Source organism: Danio rerio, chromosome 24 (assembly GCF_049306965.1).
Source record: "Danio rerio strain Tuebingen ecotype United States chromosome 24, GRCz12tu, whole genome shotgun sequence".
Classification (NCBI taxonomy): domain Eukaryota; kingdom Metazoa; phylum Chordata; class Actinopteri; order Cypriniformes; family Danionidae; genus Danio; species Danio rerio.
In genome coordinates this window covers 31423482-31445000 of record NC_133199.1, presented here as the reverse complement: position 1 = coordinate 31445000, position 21519 = coordinate 31423482, and the positions used below count along the sequence as shown (strand labels likewise).

General features: G+C 33.3%; 1 long non-coding RNA gene across 2 annotated transcripts in view; it reads right to left on the bottom strand.

Moving 5' to 3' along the window:
- LOC141380720 (uncharacterized) overlaps positions 1 to 1748 on the bottom strand; it is a 22800-nt gene extending 21052 nt beyond the window's left edge. The window contains exon 1 of one of the 2 annotated variants that reach the window (XR_012399439.1): positions 1633 to 1748. This is a non-coding gene — a long non-coding RNA (uncharacterized lncRNA). The remainder of the gene's footprint in view (positions 1 to 1632) is intronic. The other variant, XR_012399441.1, reaches the window with a different exon arrangement.
- Between the last annotated feature and the right edge of the window lie 19771 nt (positions 1749 to 21519).

The following is a 21519-nucleotide window of genomic DNA, read 5'->3' as shown; positions in this document are numbered from 1 at the left end:
TTCCTCACATTTACATAGCGCTTTTTGTGGATAATCAAAGTGCTTTACATATTGGGGGAAATCTCCGCATCCACCACCAGTGTACAGCATCCACCTGGATTAAGAGAAGGCAACCATGTTGCACCATGATTGGTGGAGAGGATACAGAGTGATGATGCTAATTCTGATAAAAAAAAATACACTAACAGCCAATCAGCAGTAAGGAGGGAGCATGTTTATAAATATTGTAGATCCCAGGTAAAAAAGAAATATAATTAAATCCAATTAAAATACACTTAAATACCCACAAATACATTAAGTACACTTTTTTTGTGTTAAATAAAGGTTTGATAATTTGACACTATAAATATACTAATTAAAAGTATGTTTATACTTCAGTAGGACTTTAGTACATTTGATGAAAGTATACTAAATACCAGTAATACTTAAATAAATTTTTAGTGTACTACAATAAAGTACACTCGGAAAAAAAACATTTAAGAGTTTTATTAGTGTGTTTTTCAAAAGTGTGCTTTAAATGCTTTAAACATTAGTTGATTTTAGTACACTGTTTACATACTAATCCTAAGTTTAAAATAAGTTAATATATAAAAAATATATAAGTAATGTATTGTAGTAGAAGTACATTTTCCCAAAAGTTGTACTTAAGTACACTTAATGTGAATGCAATATTATCACTAACACTTAAATTGATTTTGAGTGTGGTAATTTTAAGTTTACAATAAATTGACTTTATTAAAAAATCTATTAGTAATATATTGTAGTAGAAGTACATTTTCGCAAAAGTTTTACTTAAGTACACTTAATGTGAATGCAATATTATCACTAACACTTAAATTGATTTTGAGTGTGGTAATCTTACCAAAACATTATTGTCTTGAAGTATGTGTGTGTTGTAGGTCAAGGAATGATCAGAAAAGCCAAGAATGGGCATGCAGAAGGTGATATGTTTGTGTATATCCAGTGTTGTCAAAAATATGATAATCTAAGGAAACATATGTTTTACATTGCATATTCTAAAATTGCTCTGGACTGTTTATCCTTAATTATCTTTTGTCTAACCAATTATGTGAGGATGTCTAAATAATCTAATGACATGGGTTTGTTGACTCTGTTAGCATAAATATCACTGTATTCTGAATGTAAGGAAGGTCGACCTGTGGAGCTCATGGAGAGTGCTGAAGCTGATTTCTTGCTGTAAAAACTACAAAAAAACTCATTAAATTTCCTTCTATTTTATTTAATTCCTGACTCTTTGTTTTTATTCATCACAACTGGTCTTTCACTGTTCTTAAAACTAATTTTTAGTTCATTAAATACAAAATTAGTTTGGGAAAATAGAGCACTTTTAATACAGTTTTTAGCACACTTTTTTTTTATTTTTACAATTGGTATATTCTTTTAATATATTACTATTATACTTTTGTCACAATCACCAGCAATCACTACTCCATAGATCGCTGGATCTCTCTCACAATAACTCATGTACTACAATTCCACCATTTCTGGACCACATAGTCATACATGCACTTCGCCCAGACACACATGCTTCCTCATCTAAACTGATTACATTCACACCACCCGAGGATTGTCAGAGACTGATTGCACACACTATTTAAGCCACACACTCACCCGTTCAGTTCGCTGAGTCTTGTTTACTGTAAGTAGCACTACAACGTGTTTCCTAGTATTGTTATCTTGTGTACCGACCTTAGCCTTGTTAGCCTCCCTGTCTTAGTCTGCTGCCTGCCTTACGACCTCTCGCATGTTATTTCGACAATGATTCTGGATTGCCCTCACACACCTGTTTGCACCCGTATTGACCTTTGCTTGCCTGACTAAGAATAAACCTGCATTTGGATCTTACTTCAGTTGTTTGTGTCCCTCCCCGTGGTTACAACTTTAAATTAGTTATAAATATATTTAAATGTTTAAAATTAGGGTTTAAGTTTATTTCTAGTTGTAACTAAATATATATATTTTTAAAATACAGATATAGTATGTTAAAAGCACGTTTTAGTTCAATTTCAGGGTGTCTCAAAATAGCACAGTTGAGTACACTTAGATGGTATTAAGTTTATCTTAACATATACTTTATACTATCTTTTAGTACATTAAGTACAAAATAAGTGTGTGAAAATAGAGCACTTTTAGTACATTATTTACAAAATATACTTAGTGTACTTAAATTGTATTTTAGCACACCTTTTTCACATTTTGTATATTTTTTTAATATATTATTATTATACTTTAAGCTATTCTTAAAAATATTTATAAATGTTTAAAATTAGGGTTCAAGTCTATTTCTAGTTGTAACTAAATATATATATTTTTAAAATACAGATATAGTATGTTAAAGCACATTTTAGGTTAATTTCAGGGTGTCTCAATAGCACAGTTGAGTACACTTAGATGGTATTAAGTTTATCTTATTATATACTTAATACTATCTTTTAGTACAAAATTAGTGTGTGAAAATAGAGCACTTTTAGTAAATTACTAAAAAAGTATAGTGTACTTAAAATGTATTTTAGCACACTGCTTTCACATTTTGTATATTCTTTTAATATAGTACTATAATGCGTTAAGCTATTCTTAAATATATTTATAAATGTTTAAAATTAGGGTTCAAGCGTATTTCTAGTTGTAACTAAATATATTTTTTTAAAAATACAGATATAGTATGTTAAAAGCACATTTTAGTTCAATTTCAGGGTGTCTCAAAATAGCACAGTTGAGTACACTTAGATGGTATTAAGTTTATCTTAACATATACTTTATACTTTTTATATCTTTTAGTACATTAAGTACAAAATTAGTGTGCAAAAATAGAGCACTTTTAGTACATCACTGAAAAGTGTACTAATTATACTTAAATAAAGTGCTTTTTAGTGCACTTTTTTTTTCCAGGGATATCAGGGCTAAGAACATGAACAAACATGAGTGTGTTTGTTTTGGTGGTTTCAAATGTCAACATCATTTGTCACCATAGCTTACACAACCTGTTTTGCAAGAAATAACATGCACCTTATTATTGGCTTTCAATGGTTGTTGTTAAGTTTGAAAACTGCGTCAGAATTTAAAATTAGCAGCATCTGCTTTAATTAATTTGCAAATTGTCAGCAAAATCCCACACAAAACTTTCCAATTCATGTTAGACCTTTTAGATGACTGCTCTCTCATGCATGTCTGCCCTTTTTATCAAATTTTGTCCAACATGTATAGTGCTTTTCTGAATATATCTTTCAAAAGCAGCTTTACAGAATGCATTTAGTCAGTGCATAAAACATATTCAGACAGAATCATTCCATTCCTCGCACATTTACCATCTGTGGTTTCATTTCATGTCAAACCGTTGGGTGGGGTTTCAGATAAGGCTTCCTGGAAAATGAGTTCGTTGAGGGAAATGAATTAAAATGCCATAAAAGCAGACACGTTACTTCATGCTTATCATTACTTGCTAAAGAGGAAGAATGCATTACTCTTAAAAATTCCATTTTTATTTATGGTTCCCAAATAGAATGCTGTTTCCTTTAAACACTTCAGTACTTTTTAAAGTACTTTTTAAAGTCACACCAAACTGAATGTAAATAAAATCATAATTTACTCTCTTCAACTGTAACAAACCTGTTTGAGTTTCTTCCTTCTGTTGAACACAAAAAAAGGATATTATTTCACTATTATAAAATTATTCCATTTTTCAAAATATGTGTTTGCTAAGGAAATCAATAGTGACTTGTTTCTAACATTCTTCAAAATATCTTCTTTTGTATTAAATAAAAGAACATTTGCAACCACTAAAGAGAGAATGAAGAGTGAATAACAAATTTTAGGGTGAACTATCTCTTTCAAAGGAACATTGCATGCATTGATGTAATGTTATGCGATCATATGCATTAATATAAAATGCATACATTAGTTATTAACTCATATTTAATTAAAATGAATATATTTGTAATTGTAAAAGGAAATAAGACCAGCACTTATCTTAAAGGTTCAAGAAATCCTCTAGTACTTTTTTTTTTTAGATTTGAGCAACCAAGACAACGGTAGCACCTGTCAGCTACAATAGTGGGGAAAATTGAGCTTTTGTGAGCTAATTTCATCTACTGGGATAAATATTGGGATAGGATCAAAGCAACTGCCTGTCCAGTGAGGACATGTCAGTTACTCATAGACTGATTTGACTTCTCCTATGAGAAGACCCTGCTTCTTAATTACTCATGACTGCACATGTTTTCCGATGTGACTAATGGACAAGCCTGCCAAGTTGTGAGACAGCACACAGCCCACAGTATTTAGGTGGTTTTGAAGGGTCATACTTGTTTGTTTCCATGATCCACAGGGTTTGTGGGCTTCCCCATGATGCTGTCAGAGCCCGCTTTGCCCTCTGGTCTCTGCTCTCCACACCATGTGTAATTTTTTGAAAAAATTGAGGTAGACTTGAACTGAAAGAGGGAAGTTTCATGCCCCTTTAAGCAGTACTTACAGTGCATCCTGAGAGTATTCATAGCGCTTCACTTTTTCCACATTTCTTTGTTACAGCCTTATTAAAAAATGCATTTATTTCCTCAAATTTCTACACACAATACCCCATAATGACAAAGTGGGAAAAAAAAGTTTTTGATATTGTTGAAAATGTATTTTAAAAATCTGAAAAAAATAAAATAAAAATCACATGTACATAAGTATTCACAGCCTTTGTCGTGAGGCTCTAAATTGAGCTCAGGTAAAATTTTTTCCACTGATCATTCTTAAGATGTTTCAGCAGCTTAATTGGAGTTCACCTGCGGTAAATTCAGTTTATTGAACATGATTTGAAAAGGCATACACCTGTCTAAGGTCCCAGGGTTGACGATGTCAAAGCACAAACCAAGCATGAAGACAAAGGAATTGTCTGTAGACTTCCGAGACAGTATTGTCTCGAGGCACAAGGCAGGGGAAGATTGCAGAAAAATTTCTGCTGCTCTGAAAGTTCCAATGAGTACAGTGGCCTCAATCATCCTTAAGTTGAAGATGTTTGGACCCAAAGGACTATTCCTAGAGAGTGTTGGCCATCTAAGCTAAATGATCAGGGGAGAAGGGCGTGAGTCAGGGAAGTGATCAATAACCCGATGGTCACTATGTTTGAGCTCCAGTGTTCTTCTGTGGAGAGAGGAGAAACTCACAGAAGGACAACCATCTGTGCAGCAATCCACCAATCAGGCCTGTATGGTAGAGTGGCCAGACGCAAGCCAGTCCTCACCTGGAATTTGCCAAAAAGGCATCTGAGAGACTCTCAGACCATAAGAAACAAAGTTCACTGGTCTGATGAGACCAAAATTGAACTCTTTTGAGTGAATGCAAGGCGTTACGTTTGGAGAAAACCAAGCACCGCTCATCACCAAGCCAATGTCATCCCTACAGTGAAGCATGGTGGTGGCAGCATCATGCTGTGGGGATGGTATTCAGCACCAGAAACTGGCAGACTAGTCTGGATAGAGAGTAAGATGAATGCAGCAATGTACAGAGACATCCTTGACCTCATTCCCTTGCTCTTGATTTCAGACTGGGGCGACAGATCATCTTTCAGCAGGATAATGACCCAAAGCACACCACCAAAATATCAATGGAGTGGCTTCACAACAACTTGGTGAATGTCCCTGAGTGGCCCACCCAAAGCCTAGACCTAAATCCTATTAAACATCTCTGGAGAGATCTGAAAATGGCCGTTTATGATCTGTATACCATCCTACATGATAGAGCTTGAGAGGAACTGCAAAGAGGAAATGAAAAAAAATCCCAAAGACAGGTGTTCCAACTTTGTGGCATCATATTCAAAAAGTCTCGAGGCTGTAATCGCTCCCAAAGGTACATCAAAAAAGCATTGAGCAAAGGCTGTGAATACTTATGTACATGTGATTTTTCAGGTTTTTAATTTTTAACAAATTTGCAACTTTCAAATTTCAAATTTCAAAAAATATTTTTTTACATTGTCATTGTGGTATTGTGTGTAAAATTGAGGAAATAAATGAATTTAATTCATTTTGGAATAATGCTTTCACATAAAAAAAATGTGGAAAAGGAGAAGCGAGATAAATACTTTCCAGATGCGCTGTAAGGCCGCCATGAACAAGTACTGCAGTACTGTTTTTTCAGAAACTCTTGAGTTTCATTAACAAAGAATACAAAGAGAAAGCTCACCAACTTTGTAATAAATAAGGGCAGGACAGGGCTTGTAAAACGAGCTAAAGAATTTTTCCTTTTTTTAAGGAACCACCTTTTGTCCATGGTTCAGATTTACCCTCTTTCGGTATTAATGTCAAGATTTACTAATGACATGAAGTGAAACATTAGTGCTCAAAATGTGATTTTTTATTTTTTTGCCATCTGACCTATTTGCATTCCACATCCACACAGAACACGTGTGAGAAGAACATTTTAATTGCAGTAGTCAATTGAATGGTGTTTATACAATTATTTAACACCCAAATGCATGTCTTAACCTATTCTGCATCAGCGTTGTTAAGATTATACCAACCTCGTCATTATCTGCTGCGCCTGCTTTAATTTGCGTATCATCAGCAGATCACACACAAAACTTTCCACTTGCAGTTGGGATTGTTAATGGCACTGCTCTCTCATGCTAATTTGCCAAGCTTAGTAAATCTAAATCTAGTGTTTTGAGAACTTATTTTAACCACATCTGTGTATGTGTCAATGTTTATCAAGTAACCTGTGATGTTACGCAAACAATGACTAACAAAAATTTCCACACATTACTAAGACTTCATGAAAGTCTTATGAGAATGTTTAGACAGCGTGTCATTCTTTTAAGTGTTCACAGTCTCATCAGGGTTTCCGCAGGTTTCACCATGTCAAATTCAGGGTACACAGGAATTCTTTTACAGGGTATATGCAGGAATCCTAAAGGAAATCTCAACACGTTTTTAAGAATTTAACACCTTCTCACAATATTTTAAGACCTTATCGCCACTTCAAGCTTTAATCAGTATCAAACCTTTAACTTACTAAACAGTTGTTAATAAACCTTTGTAGTTAAATAAATCAATGAAGCACAACCATGCAACAGAACTCCAATAAGCTCGAAAGAAACAAAGCTTGAAATAAACTCATCTTTCTCCTACCAGGAGTACGCAAGCTTTCATTTTACCATTTTGCCATCTGTTTCGCTAAATGTGGAGAGCGTCACATCACCTTACCACATTTGGCGCAAATTACGACACATCAGGATGGAGGAGCTTGGCTGGACGTGCCCCGGCCTGACCCGACCACATGGATTGAGCACCCCGTTGTTATTAGGAGGAAAATAAATATATTTATGCTTTTTTGGTAGGGGTGTAACGATTTATCGTTGTATGATTTATTGCAATGCAAAAATGTCACAATATGCATCGTGGCGTTATGACAATTTGATTACGATATGACGTCCGTTTTCTCTTATTAGTTGAGCTGTTTGCACGTGAGCTACGTTCCACCTGCTGTCGCACGTGAGTTCAGATTGCAGCAGCAGTAATGTTAGCAGACCAAGATGAGTGGAGTTGAAATGAGGATGGCCCATCCTCTCAAAATCAGACGTCTGGCAACATTTCGGTTGTACAGTTATTGCTTTAGACTCGTCCGCTTTTTAACATGCATACTGGGTCAAACATAGCCTAAGTTTAAAAGTCTTCACAGTGATGTACATACTTTGCACAGCGACATGGATACCTTCTAATAGTGTTGAAAGAGTCACATACTGTATTTATAAAATACAATTCACCCTAAAATATCATTGTCTTCATATAATGATGTATTAGTGGCCGCAAAATCACACATGACGTGAGCTGACCGTGAGCTGTTACTACAGAGGGAGGACTATCCGCTTGTTAAGTGTGAAGTCACGCGAAGCGGCTTCCGGGTCCAAGCTCTCTATTCAACTGAATGGGGAGACTCATGAAATGGTAATAATAAATGTTTATAAAGCGATTTAATACTTTCGAAAATCACGATCACAATATATATGTCAATGCCTAATATCCGATGGCCAGAAAGTCCTTTATTTTTTATAAATTGTTTAATTTTTGGTATTTGTTATGCAGCAAGCCCAGAGATTGTTGTGTACACTGTGATTTTATATAAAATTAACTTTAATGTGTGATAGGAATAAAACGTGATCATAAACGAATGATTTTACCACTCAAATAAATGGAGGCTTGGACCAGGAAACAATATTACATACGTCACCACTTAACAAGTGGATGACAGACGGGTCGAACCTGCAGGTTGTGACTTACAGGTAATAAAGTAGTAAACAACATTCAGTTTGTGGAACAGAGTGATCGTTCAGGAGCTGCGTGGGAAGTATGAACAGCAGTGGAAATGAAACCGTAAGCGTGCACATTATTTAAATAATCATATCGCATTTTAGAGTTATGATTACGACGAGCATGAACTCTTTTGAGTACAAAGGGTACACAAAAGTGCACGTCATCATGATATACTTGATAGCGCCGACATCAGCAACGCCGAAGAAATAGTAAACCTGCCTAAACTGCTGAAAAGAGCCACGACTGTCCTGTGTAATGAAAAGACGGCCACCCTGTCACTCATCATGCCCAACATGAAGACAGCCATCCATAAAAACCTCTCAGACAGATACACATAAGTTCAGTATTATTTTTTAGAACTGCTGATTACCTGGAAATGTAGATTGCACACACAAAAAACGCAAGTGACCAAGCAAAGCCTTAAGCTCTTACTATTAAATTCAATTGAATTGAAAAATTTCAATAATATTTTATACGTTATTAAATTGTTTAATTTTACAGAGACAGTCCTGTTTAATTTATTTTCTTAAAGAAGGTTCAGTTTAACAAGTTAAAACAAAAGAAATACATAAAAAATAGTTTACCTGGTAATAAATTTTTTTTTTTAAATAAAATTTGCATTTCAGTTTAATTTTCAATTTTTATTGCAAATATCGTGATTATATATCGAATCGTGAACATTATGTCGTGATACACATTGTATCGTGAGCAGATTGTATTGTTACACCCATATTTTTTGGAGTCAAACACTTTGGACAACGCTTGAACAAAATTTAAGACCTCGTAGAAACATAATTAAGACTTTAATACCTTTTAAGGGCGTTCATTTTCTCAGAATTGACTCATCAACTTTTAATACTTTAGACCCAGAGCATACCCTGTTTTAAGACTTTCAAGAATTAAACTTTAGGCTTATATAGGGCTTAACGCTAAGGATTTTTTGATGGCCTAGTAGATTTTATTTTTACTTGCCCCATCAAAAAAACAAATAAGAATCAGTTATTTCTTCACCATAATTAAAATAATGTCAAAACAAGCAGACCCTTGTTGTATACATTCTAACTTTAAAATATATATAAAAAATAAACAATATGGACAACAATCTGTTATAGTATTAACTATCAATAGTTTTGCTGAAAGTGTTATTGAGTCTTTGTACTTGTGTGTAATTGATGTCTTTGGACTTGTGGAGGAAACCGGAGCACCCGGGGAAAACCCATGCAAACAGGGGAGAACATGCAAACTCCAAACAGAAATGCCAACTGACCCAGCAACCTTCTTGCTGTTAAAAGACATCCTTACCCTCTTCGCCACCTTATTTTTGACTTTTAAGGCCTAAAATTTAGTTTTTTAAATTTAAGATTAACTCTTTTATGACGCCACAGACACCCTGTTTTATGTAAAGCAGTTAAGCAGGTAAAATATTATCACGGAAACTATGCAAATGTGAAATATCAAATGTTAAAAAAAATTTAATCATCAACCATCCCCCTTTCAAAACTTGTTTTAGCTTTTTTCTTCTGCTCAACACAAAAGAAAATGTTTTAAAGAATATCGGTTACCAGACTGTTGATGGCTTTATGTTTACTTGCTTTAATGAGGACAGTCAACTCTCTGGTGAAAAGCATAAACGCAAATAATGTACTTCTGAGTTCAGTAAACAATCTGAGGGTGGGTGAATTTTCATTTGTGTGCTGAGTTTTCCTTTTCCTTTGGTATCATAGAAACTTTCCCAGACCTGAAATAAAAGTGATACAGTATTTTACAATTATGAATATATAAAATACAACTCATTGTGGGGTTTTTAAAACTAGTTTAGACAAAATGTTTTGTGTAACATCATGAGCATTAGAAAAACCCTATTCTGACATTTAAAAAAAATTAATACTGTGAGGATGATATAAAGACATGCTGTGAAACATTACCTCAATAGGAACCTTTGTAGCTGACTTTAATTTTCCCAAATGGCACATATGAAAAAATTCTGTCATTTTACATAACCTCCAAATTTATTTCAATTCTGTTCTGCACAAGGAAAAGGATAGTGAAAGTTGTTAAACACACTCTTGTTGTTGGTAACCTTTGACTAGCATCGTTTTATTTATATAGCAATAAAACAATTGAACAATTGTAGGTTAAGGGCATTGTTCCTTCCTTTTTACTTTGTGTGACTGAACATTTCTATTTAAGTTTGTTCTTAAGCAAACTTAACCTCATGCAAATACATGATTTATTATAAGCTGTTTTAACTCCTGAGTTATAAAAAAACTCATGAAGGTTATTATGGTGTTTATGTATAAAACAAGGTCATGTTGCAAGTCACATTGTTCCACGTGATGGTTGCATAAGATCTTATTACGCAGTTCTACTTTCAGTTCTTTTATAAGCATCTAAAAAGCACAATTTCAGCAAGGAACTTTCAGCCATTTACTTTTAAAATTAATTTTTTGAACACAATTTTAAAACCAGCCTTGTGTATTATCTTTTCTTAGTTTGTTGAAAAATGAAAAACATTTGTTGAAACAGGGAGTCAACATTTGTTTAGAGATAATTAGATACCATACTACGAACGCACATTAAACAAACCTTCAGACCTATGATCCATTACAATACTCCTCTTTCCTCTGGGTTTTTTAATATTGTTTTAGTTGTTTGTCTAGGTTTGAATATCAACAAGTCAAGAACGTTCGTGCCATATCAAATATTTCAGCTATTTTTGGGGAGATAAAAAAAAACAATTCTTTAAAACGAAGTATGACATTGTTAAGGTAGAAGCATATGGCATAATTCTAACCATATATATATATATATATATATATATATATATATATATATATATATATATATATATATATATATATATATATATGGCTGAAAACTGTTCAAATCAGTAATACATCCTCCACATTTTGGTAGTAACATTTAACCGGTTTACATCCTTCTAAACAGCTATAAGAACTGCTCTTGTTGACTATAAAGCGTCATATGGCCTCACTGAGTTCAAGTTTCAAATAATAAGAGAACATGTTCTAACACAAAGCATGTCGGTTAAACCTTTACAAATGAAGAAGGAACTTTAATCAGGAACTTGGATAAAAAAAAAAAAGCTGTGGTTAAACCAGTTTGAACACGCCTTGAAAAATAAAAATCTGTTTATAAATGTGTTAGTTGTTGAAGGATTATTTTAGCATTTTAACATACAGTGGATTTTTTTTTTGTAGAAGTTTCATTTAGAACTGCCTGAGTTTTTGTTTAGTAAATTCACCAGAGTTAATAACTGAATTAAATGAAGCCCTGCCATTTCTCGGAACCAGAAACTCAAGCTGCACATGCGTGTTATGGCTTGCAAAATATGAGACAAGCCCTTCCTTGCAGACACATAGCAAATAAACAGTCAAAAGAGAACTTCTTTCATAACAGTTTCTTTTTTTATTTCTCTTGATACATCCCTTTCAACAAACAATATATAATACAAAGCATACATTCGTTTTGCCAATTGTTCATTTTAATATGCATTTCTTTTTCCAAATGAAACTACAGTTAAGCTTTTTTGCACTTTTTGTTTTACCCATGCAAACAATTTGGCAGTTAAATTTAAGTCAAATATTTCACATGCATGCAATAAGCTGAGATGCAAACCTATAACAAAAAAAAAAAACAGGAAGAACTCCTAACCACAGTTGCGACTAAAACAATATTACACACAGCTGTATTTTTCTATGGCAATTACATTGTGCATTAAAACACTTTAATAATGCAAAATGCATTTTCATCCATCATGCTACAATGATGGTGTTAGCAACAACCAAATAGAATACACTGCAATTAGTGCAAAGAAAATACAGTGGATGTCTGCATGAGCTTTTATCAACTTGATAAAAAAAACATTTAATAATGTTTTAAGAATATCTGTCCAGAAGTTATGTCATGAAACAATTGCATAAATCCAGTGATTTGAAGCAAAACAAAATGTACACATATTTTCTTGTTCAAAACAGACAAACACACTTTAGAGATGTGCAGACACGAGTGCACACAAACACGTACACGTACAAACAAACACACACACACACACACACACACAAACAAATTTTCGATTTTATCTAGCTTCATTTGAAGCAACTTACAGAAAGAACCATTCAGCGTTTCATGATTATTCAATTAAAAAGACTAACATAAAACATGTTGCTGCACTGCTGTATGAAATAAATCCTGCACAAAGCATACATGGAGAGTGACGGGAGTACAAACACGGCTGATGACCAACCATTACTTTGGATGTTTAAAGCACATTTTATGAAATTAACCACTTTTACATCTCAACCTTAGGTCCCAGCAAAACAGCACTTTTGTGTGCAACAAAGTACAACTCAAAGCTCCTGCTGCGCTCTAGAGGTGCACGTAGGTATCACAACTAGACCTAGTTTACATAATGTGGTAGTTTTATGAAATACTGCAACTAAATTCGAGCTCATATACATACAATACTTGGACTGTAATCATGCTCATAATTTAGCACATAATGTTTCCAAATTATAATCAAGTTATGTCTACTGTTAGTATATCTTCTCAAATAACAGGAAGTTCCGCAATGTTAGCCAAAGCTGTTAGTTATTAGCATGCTTCATGCTCACCCTAAAACTTATTTTTTCAATTGTCAAATAATGTAAAATAATAATTTAAAACAATGAAATAAATCCTAGAATACCGTTAGCCATAAAAAAACATTTAACAGGTTACAGATGTTACTAAACAACCTAGTCTATGACTTTCTAAAAATTAACGTTGCATTCAGTCACAGAATTTGAGCTAACTGTTAACAGCTAAGTTAACTGGGCTGATAAAGGTAATGTTGGTTTTATATTCGCACATTAGGACTTTCCCATTAATTATATAATTTCATCAAAGTATTATTAGCAAGCTCTAAATAGCTAAATCATATTAGAAACAAATGACTATTAAAGTTATTTTCAGTAAACATTGTTCAGTCAAATAAGCAGTGTTAATGCGGTTTTCAAGTCACACTGGCATGCTAATTCCGATCGAATATTCAAAGTAACATGGTAACCAATATAGAGACTTCTAAATGAACGAATGTAAGAATATAAAACCAACTTTACCTCTAACGTATATTGAGGTGTACAAACGAGTGAGTGAGCCTCTCATTTGCACGCTACTTCGGTATATTTACACTAAGATCGACGACAAATAAATTTCACGTACATGTCGTTCAACAACGTAACCGCAGTCAATTCCTTTTGCTATACTAACGTTACTTTCCTATATTAAAGCACGATATGGGGCCTACATAACGTTGGGCCACGTAACGTTTATAACTCTGAAGTCCAAAGACGCGACGACGTTTTCCTTGTAATCTCACTAAAACAAAATGTGTTTTATCGACAAACCTGTGTCACTTACCTCAGCCGCAAAACATTAATCTTCCACACTGTCTAAACCGTACAGAAGTCCGAGTTGAGTGCGTCACAGGTTGTAAGACGGATTCCATCATAACCAGTAAAAACTATGTTTTTTGTAGGATCTGATCATTAGTGGGTCCTTTCTCCCTTATCCCAGGACCCGGTGTGATCCGCTGCTGTGACGACCAGATGTTCTGAACAGATGTACGTCCAAAGTGCGTCTCGACCATTGTTCACAAAGAGACCCAATAGAGGTAACGTTAAAGTTGATTTTATATTCACACTTTGCGACCTCTGCGTTCAATAAGTTTGTTAATCAGCAAGTAAAGAATCCAAATTCAATTATTTACCGTTGTAGTCGATTATGAGCAAAAATGTACACTTCTCTTTTCTGTCAAACTCGGCGTTTTAAAGGAGTAGAAAAACACGCTTACCTCTATGAAGGAGGTGACGTCAACGCTTTTTTTGAGGGACCGTCTACAAACTTTGTAAAATCAAGCAGCTAACGTTCACTGTCCACAGTAAGCCTACTACTTAATCTTAATAAAATCTTCCGCAAACAATATATTACATATATGTTTATGTATACATTATATTAAAACAATTTAAAAACATAAAACTTTAATAAACAAAGATATAGTAATTTAGAATAGTATATTAGTATAGAATTGTAATTTTATACACTGATTTTTGAGTTATGATTAATGTATATACACTTTACACAAGTATACATGTTCATGTGTAATATGAATAACTATATGTGTTTTTTCCCCTCTTCTTCTTTCCTCATTATTTACAGATTGTACGCAAGCAAAAGATGGCCAGATTGAGACTTGTGAACTTCACCTCTGGCTCCCTCCTTTAAAATGTTACTCTGCTGAAGTACATGTGAATAAAGAAATATTTTCGAGACAACAAATAACAGTGTCAAGAAATGAGTGCTGCTCATGTGGAAAAAAAGAGTCCAAAATGAGAATCTATGCATTTGGGTATTCACAATGATATTATTAACTTTGGAATGTTTTTTTTTTTTTTACATACATGTACTTGCACAATATTTTAATACATAATTACCACATATTACATAGTAATGTAATAAGTTGTACTTTCATTACAGATTCAGTGAGATTCTTGCCAATGTTTGTTTCATGTCCCATGTGCCAATATAGATCTGCAATCAGAAAACCAGCAGACCTTTGTGTTTGTAAACAATAAAATAACATGATAATATGGTGAATTTGGAGATGTAATGCATTTATTTTTAAATTATCATTGTGTATGAAATGTGCTTTTTAAATAAATTTGCCTTGAAATGCAAAAAAAAAAAAAAAACTGTAAAAATATGCTTATAAATATTAATATAAATTCATTTACAACATATATTTATAAAAAGCTACTTATGAGTGACAGATAATATTATTACTGATGTCTGATGTTAATTTGTTGATGCTACAATGGTTGGACCTAAAGAAATTAAGACATCTACATCCACAATGAAAAACACACTACACAAAATATGCACACAAATATTAATATAAATTATTTTACAACATATATTTATGAAAATGTAATTGTGAGTGATAGATAATATAATTATTGATGTCCAATATTATTATTTATTTTATTTATTTATTATTATTATTATTATTATTATTATTATTTTATTAATTTGTTGATGCTACAATTATAGTGAAACAAGATATTAAGATATTTACATTTATTAAAAACACACTACAGCAATTATGATCATAAATACTAGGTACATTTTTTACACCATATATTTCTCAAAAAGTACTTGTGAGTGAGAGATAATATTATGACTGATGTCTGATATTAATTTCTTTATCCTACAATGATTTCACAACAAGATATTAAGATATCTGCGTTTACTAAGAAAAACATATGCTGTGGAAAATATGCTTAAAATTATCAATATAAATTTATTTGCAAGATATGTTTATGAAAGGCTACTTGTGAGGGGTAGACAATATTACTGCTGTCTGATAATGTTTTGTTGACGCTACAATGATTGTGAAACAAGATATTAAGATATTTACGTTCACTGTGATGAAAAACACACAACAGAAATTATGCTTACAAATATAAATATACATTAATTTACAACATATAGTTATGAAAATGTACTTGTGAGTGATAGATATTATAATTATTGATGTCAGATTTTAATTTGTTAATCCTACAATGATTTTGAAACAAGATATTAATATATCTTACATTCAAACAAAAAAAACACTATAGAAAATATGCTTTAAAGTTCATCATAATAATTGTTGTGTAAAATTACAATTTTGGTTAAAATGAAGATGAAAATTAAGATTTTTGGTTGAAATCAATACCATCATCACCACCAACATTTAAATTTTTATTTTTATTAAAAAATCTAAAATAATATTGTTTATACATTGTAGGGTTACTGAAATGTTTTCACACATCAATATTCGTGTTCTGGTGTTGTCACAGTTTGTTTTACTAATGATATCTATTTCTATATTTTTCTCTCATTATTTACTTTGACTATAAACAACATCCTATACATTTGAAAATATAACATGTTTTCTATACATTGTAGTTTACCAAAATTATTTCCCACATTAGTCTTCATTTTATGTTGTACTAACATCAATTATTTTACTAATGTGCACAACAATTATTATGATGAACTTTTAAAGCATATTTTCTATAATGTTTTTTTTATTAATTTATCTTTTTGTCATTTGAATGCAAGATATATTAATATCTTGTTTCAAAATCATTGTAGGATTAACAAATTTAAATCTGACATCAATAATTATAATATCTTTAACTCACAAGTACATTTTCATAACTATATGTTGTAAATGAATTTATATTTATATTTGTAAGCATAATTTGTTGTGTGTTTTTCATCACAGTGAATGTAAATATCTTAATACCTTGTTGCCCAATTACTGTAGCATCAACAAATTAACATTAGACATCAGTCATAATATCCCCTATCACTCACAAGCACTTTTTGAGAATATGGTGTAAAACATTTTATTAATATTTGTGAGCATAATTTCTGTAGTGTGTGTTTTTCATGAATGTAAATATCTTAATATCTTGTTGTGAAATAATTGAAGCGTCAACAAATTAATATCAGACATCTGTTATAATATTATCTATCACTCACAAGTTAGTTTGGAGACGTTTATGGTCTTCAATAGTTTATATTAATATTTTAGAGCATAATTTCTCTAGTGTGTTTTTCATTATGTATGTAAATGTGTAATTTTTTTGTTGTCCAATCATTGTAGAATCAGCAAATTATAATGATCATAATAAATGCACACCATTTATGATATAATGATAATTTAATTTACAACAACATGTCATAAACAGAAAAAAACAGAAACGACAGTGTTACAATATTTAGTTAAGACAATGGGTAAGACAGAGGTATAGGAAAACAGCAAGACAGGTTGCATGCATGTTCTGCAGGGTCCACAGATGTTGATGCACACAGGCCATGATTTCAAAAACTATTTAAACAAATCAAATGTCACGGTTACATATAAAACACAAACATATTAAAAAAATGTGTGTGTGTGTGTGTGTGTGTGTGTATATATATATATATATATATATATATATATATATATATATATATATATATATATATATATATATATAWAATTGCATGAAATATATTAATCAATAAAAACATGTCATTGTAATGCAAAATGTGAGTGATGTGTACCGTTATGGTAGTTGGCTGAATTGCTTTTGTTCGTTTTTCAACAAACCGACAACTTGTGACACGGTCCCTTTGTTGTTTTTCACGCGACATTGAATATCCGGTCTGAAATCTCATGTAAGTAACACTTTAAACAACATTAGCATGATTTCTTTGACCATGAACGCTGTTGTAGTTTGATATTAGTTTTCTGCTAGTATGATTTCGCTATTTGGAATTTGCAAACAATAGTTTTCTTATATTTTATTAGGAGATTAAAAGTCTGATTGTGCGTATATAAAACCAACTTTTTCATTTGTAAGTCGCTTTGGATAAAAGCGTCTGCTAAGTGACTAAATGTAAATGTAAATGTAAACTTTACCTCAATAGAGACCCAGGATACTTCTGATTGGGCATCTTACTTATCTATCCAAGTCTGCAGTCTCCCCCTCCTCCTAGCTCCACCCACCGTTAAAGCACGTCCATGAGCACAGCAATAAAGCATGATTTTTATGACACTGTATAACAATAATTAATATTTTTACATTACTGTGAGGGTTGGGGTAGGGGTCGACGTTGATATAAAACAATTAAAAGCAACAACAGTTCTGTCTTTATAGATTAACGGAAGCAGACGTCCATAAATTGCATTACTGCCATCTGCTGTTTTCACATAAGCTTTATTCTTATTTATTATATTACATTCATCTATTCATTTTCTTTTGGACTTAGTCCCTTTATTAATCTGGGGTCGCCACAGCAGAATGAATCGCCAACTAATCCATCATATGGTTTATGCAGCCGATGCCCTTCCAGCTGCAACCCATTACTGAGAAACTCATTCACACTCATACACTAAAGACAATTTGGCTTAGCCAATTCCCCTATAGCGCATGTTTTTAAACTTGTGGAAACCGGAGCACCCAGAGGAAACCCAAACCAATACAGGGCGAACATGCAAACTCCACATTGAAATGCCAACTGACCCAGGCTCGAACCAGCGACCGTGTGAGGCAACATCGCTACCCACTGCGCCATAATTCCTACAGTCTTCTTTATATAACTAAATACAAATGATCTTACTTGACTTCCTTCCTTTCCAATAACTGATATAAAGACGTGTTTAACGGTTTCTTCCACCGGGCATCTGTTGCATAATTCAGTTGGATACTACTATATAAAGATACTTATTTTAGTTAACCATGTCCAGTCCTCAATCTACTGATGATGACTTATTCTCTATGTTTATTTACTTTCTTTCCTTACCAATTTTATTTTGGATCAAATATAGGAATGTCTTCATTTAATTTCATGATTCTATCGGTCTCTCGGATGAGACGTTAAATTTGTGCTCATTAAAAATCGCAGGATGTCCTTCGAAAAAAGTAGGGGTTTAACCCTAGCATCCTGGCCAAGTTTGCCCACTGGCTTCTGTCCATCATGGCCTCCTAACAATCCACATATTGGCTTCATCACTCTGTCCCCTCTCCACCAATCAGTGTGTGGTGTGCAGTCTGGCGCAATATGGCTGCCGTTGCGTCATGCAGGTGGATGCTGCGCACTGGTGGTGGATGAGGAGATTCCTCCAACGTGCTTTGTGTCAGCGCTATATAAATGTAAGGGATTATTATTATTATTATTATTATTATTTTTATTATTAATAGTATTATTATTATTATTGCCATTGCCATATATTGTACCAATTTTTACTCATAAGAGCTGACACTGAATCACGGCGTGCTAAAACTCAATCCACTCTAATGCAATTAACATAACGTATATTTCTGAATACACACGTAATCAATCAGATGTTCTTTTGATTATTTCCACATGATATTTCGGGGATGGGGTGGCACAGTGGGTAGTGCTGTCGCCTCACTGCAAGAAGGTTGCTGGTTTGAGCCTTGGCTGGGTCAATTGACATTTCTGTGTGAGGTTTGCATGTTCTCCCCGTGTTGGCATGGGTTTCCTCTGCGCTATAGGTGAATTGGGTGAGGTAAATTGTCTGTAGTGTATGTTTTTGAATGAGTGAGTATGGGTGTTAACCAGTGATGGGTTGCAGTTGGAAGGGCATCTGCTGGATAAGCTGGATAAGTTGGCGATTCATTCCACTGTGGTGACACCTGATTAATAAAGGGACTAAGCTGATGATTTTAAATCCTGTAAAAATCTGAATCTAATTTATACATACTCTCACTGCAATATTCGCTAACTAGATCTGTGTTTATTATTCTCTTTGATTTTTAGAAGTTTTGAGTAAACATTTGGGCTTTCCATTGTCCAAACTGGTTTGTTGGTCCATACTACGGTTTTAGCAAATTCTTTATCATATATTTCCACTTATTTTGCTATTATACTTGTCCAGCCAAAACTTTCATTTTCCCCTTCTCCTTTTCCCACCATTTCTGTGATACAGACAGCCATAATGACATTTCACCTTCTTCAACCTGAATCACACAAACTAGTGAAGATCTTATTGCACCAATTTTTTACTTAATAATACATCTAAATCTATTCTGCACCACACAGGGTAATGATCACTACCAATACCTTCTTGATGCACTGACAAATCAAATATTGCTGCAATGGTACTTGATACTAGTGTATCTTACACTGATACTAGATCAGTGTAAGATCTTAATACTAGATATAATACTGATTCGTTCCCTGTTTTAATATCCATTCTTGTATAATCTCCATTATTTAGACACACTAACATATTTTTAACTAACATTTCCTCAACTACTGGACAGTTATAGTCATTTCTTACACTCTCCCATAATGTGCTTTGACCATTCAAATCCTCACACTACACCATATTCCTACACTCCTGTCCTGCTGTTTCTTCAAATTTCCTTAGCTCTAATCTTTGACATGGGTTACAACAGTTTACTATAACCAATTCCTTTTTCCCTGCACATACAATTACACATTCCTGCTCCTTTTCTATTACTGAAGCTTAATATAAAAAAGCCATTTTATAAATGTAACACATCCCCCTCCTTCCTTCTCGTTTCTATCACATCTTACTGCTGCATAGTCGTACAGTGCATCCGAAAAGTATTCATAGCACTTCACTTTTTTTATGTTAGTTTTATTCCGAAATTATTTATATTCATTTATTTGCTGCAAATTTATAAAAAAAATAAAAAACCTAAAAAAAATTTTTTTAAAATCACATGTACAAGTATTCAAAGCCTTTGGCATAAAGCTCTATACTAAGCTAAGTTACATTCTGTTTCCTCTAATACCATTCGTTTTTCAGCAGCAGGAACTGGACGACTAGGATAGTGGAAAAGATGAAAGAAGCAATGTACAGAGACATCCTGAATGAAAACCGGCTTCAGAGTGCTCTTGACATCAGACTGGATCGACGGTTCATCTTTCAGCAGGACAATGACCCAAAGCACACCGCCAAAATATCAAAGGAGTGGCTTCACAACAACTCTGTGAATGTCCAGCCAGAGCCCGGACCAGAATCCTATTGAACATCTCTGGAAAGATCTGAAAATGGCTGTACATCGTCACTTCCCATCTAACCTGATAGAGTTTGAGAGGTAATGCAAAAAGGAAGGGGCAAAAATTCCTAAAGACAGGTGTGCCAAGCTTGTGGCATCATATTCAAAAAGACTTGAGGCTGCAATTGCTGGCAAAGGTGCATCAACAAAGTATTGAGCAGAGGCTGTAAATACTTAGGTACATGTGATTTTTTTTGTTTTTTTTATTTGTAATAAATTTGCAGCAATTTAAAAAAAAATGTCACATTGTCATTATGGAGTATTGTGTGTAGAATTTTGAGGAAGTAAAATTAATTTAATAAATTTTGGTATAAAGCTGTAACATAAAAATGTGGTAAAAGTAAAGCGGTATGAATACTTCCAGATGCACTTTAGTTAATACTGGTCTAACTAAACCTCTTTCGTGTTCTGGAATCAGCTCTCTGTAAAGTGTGTTTAAGAAGGCAGAGAGAAGTTGAGTATTACATGGCCCAATGTGGAATATGTGTGCTCACACACATCATTCTCTGAAATGGCAGCACACATTGTAATATTGGCCCTAAGTTAGCCTGATGTGC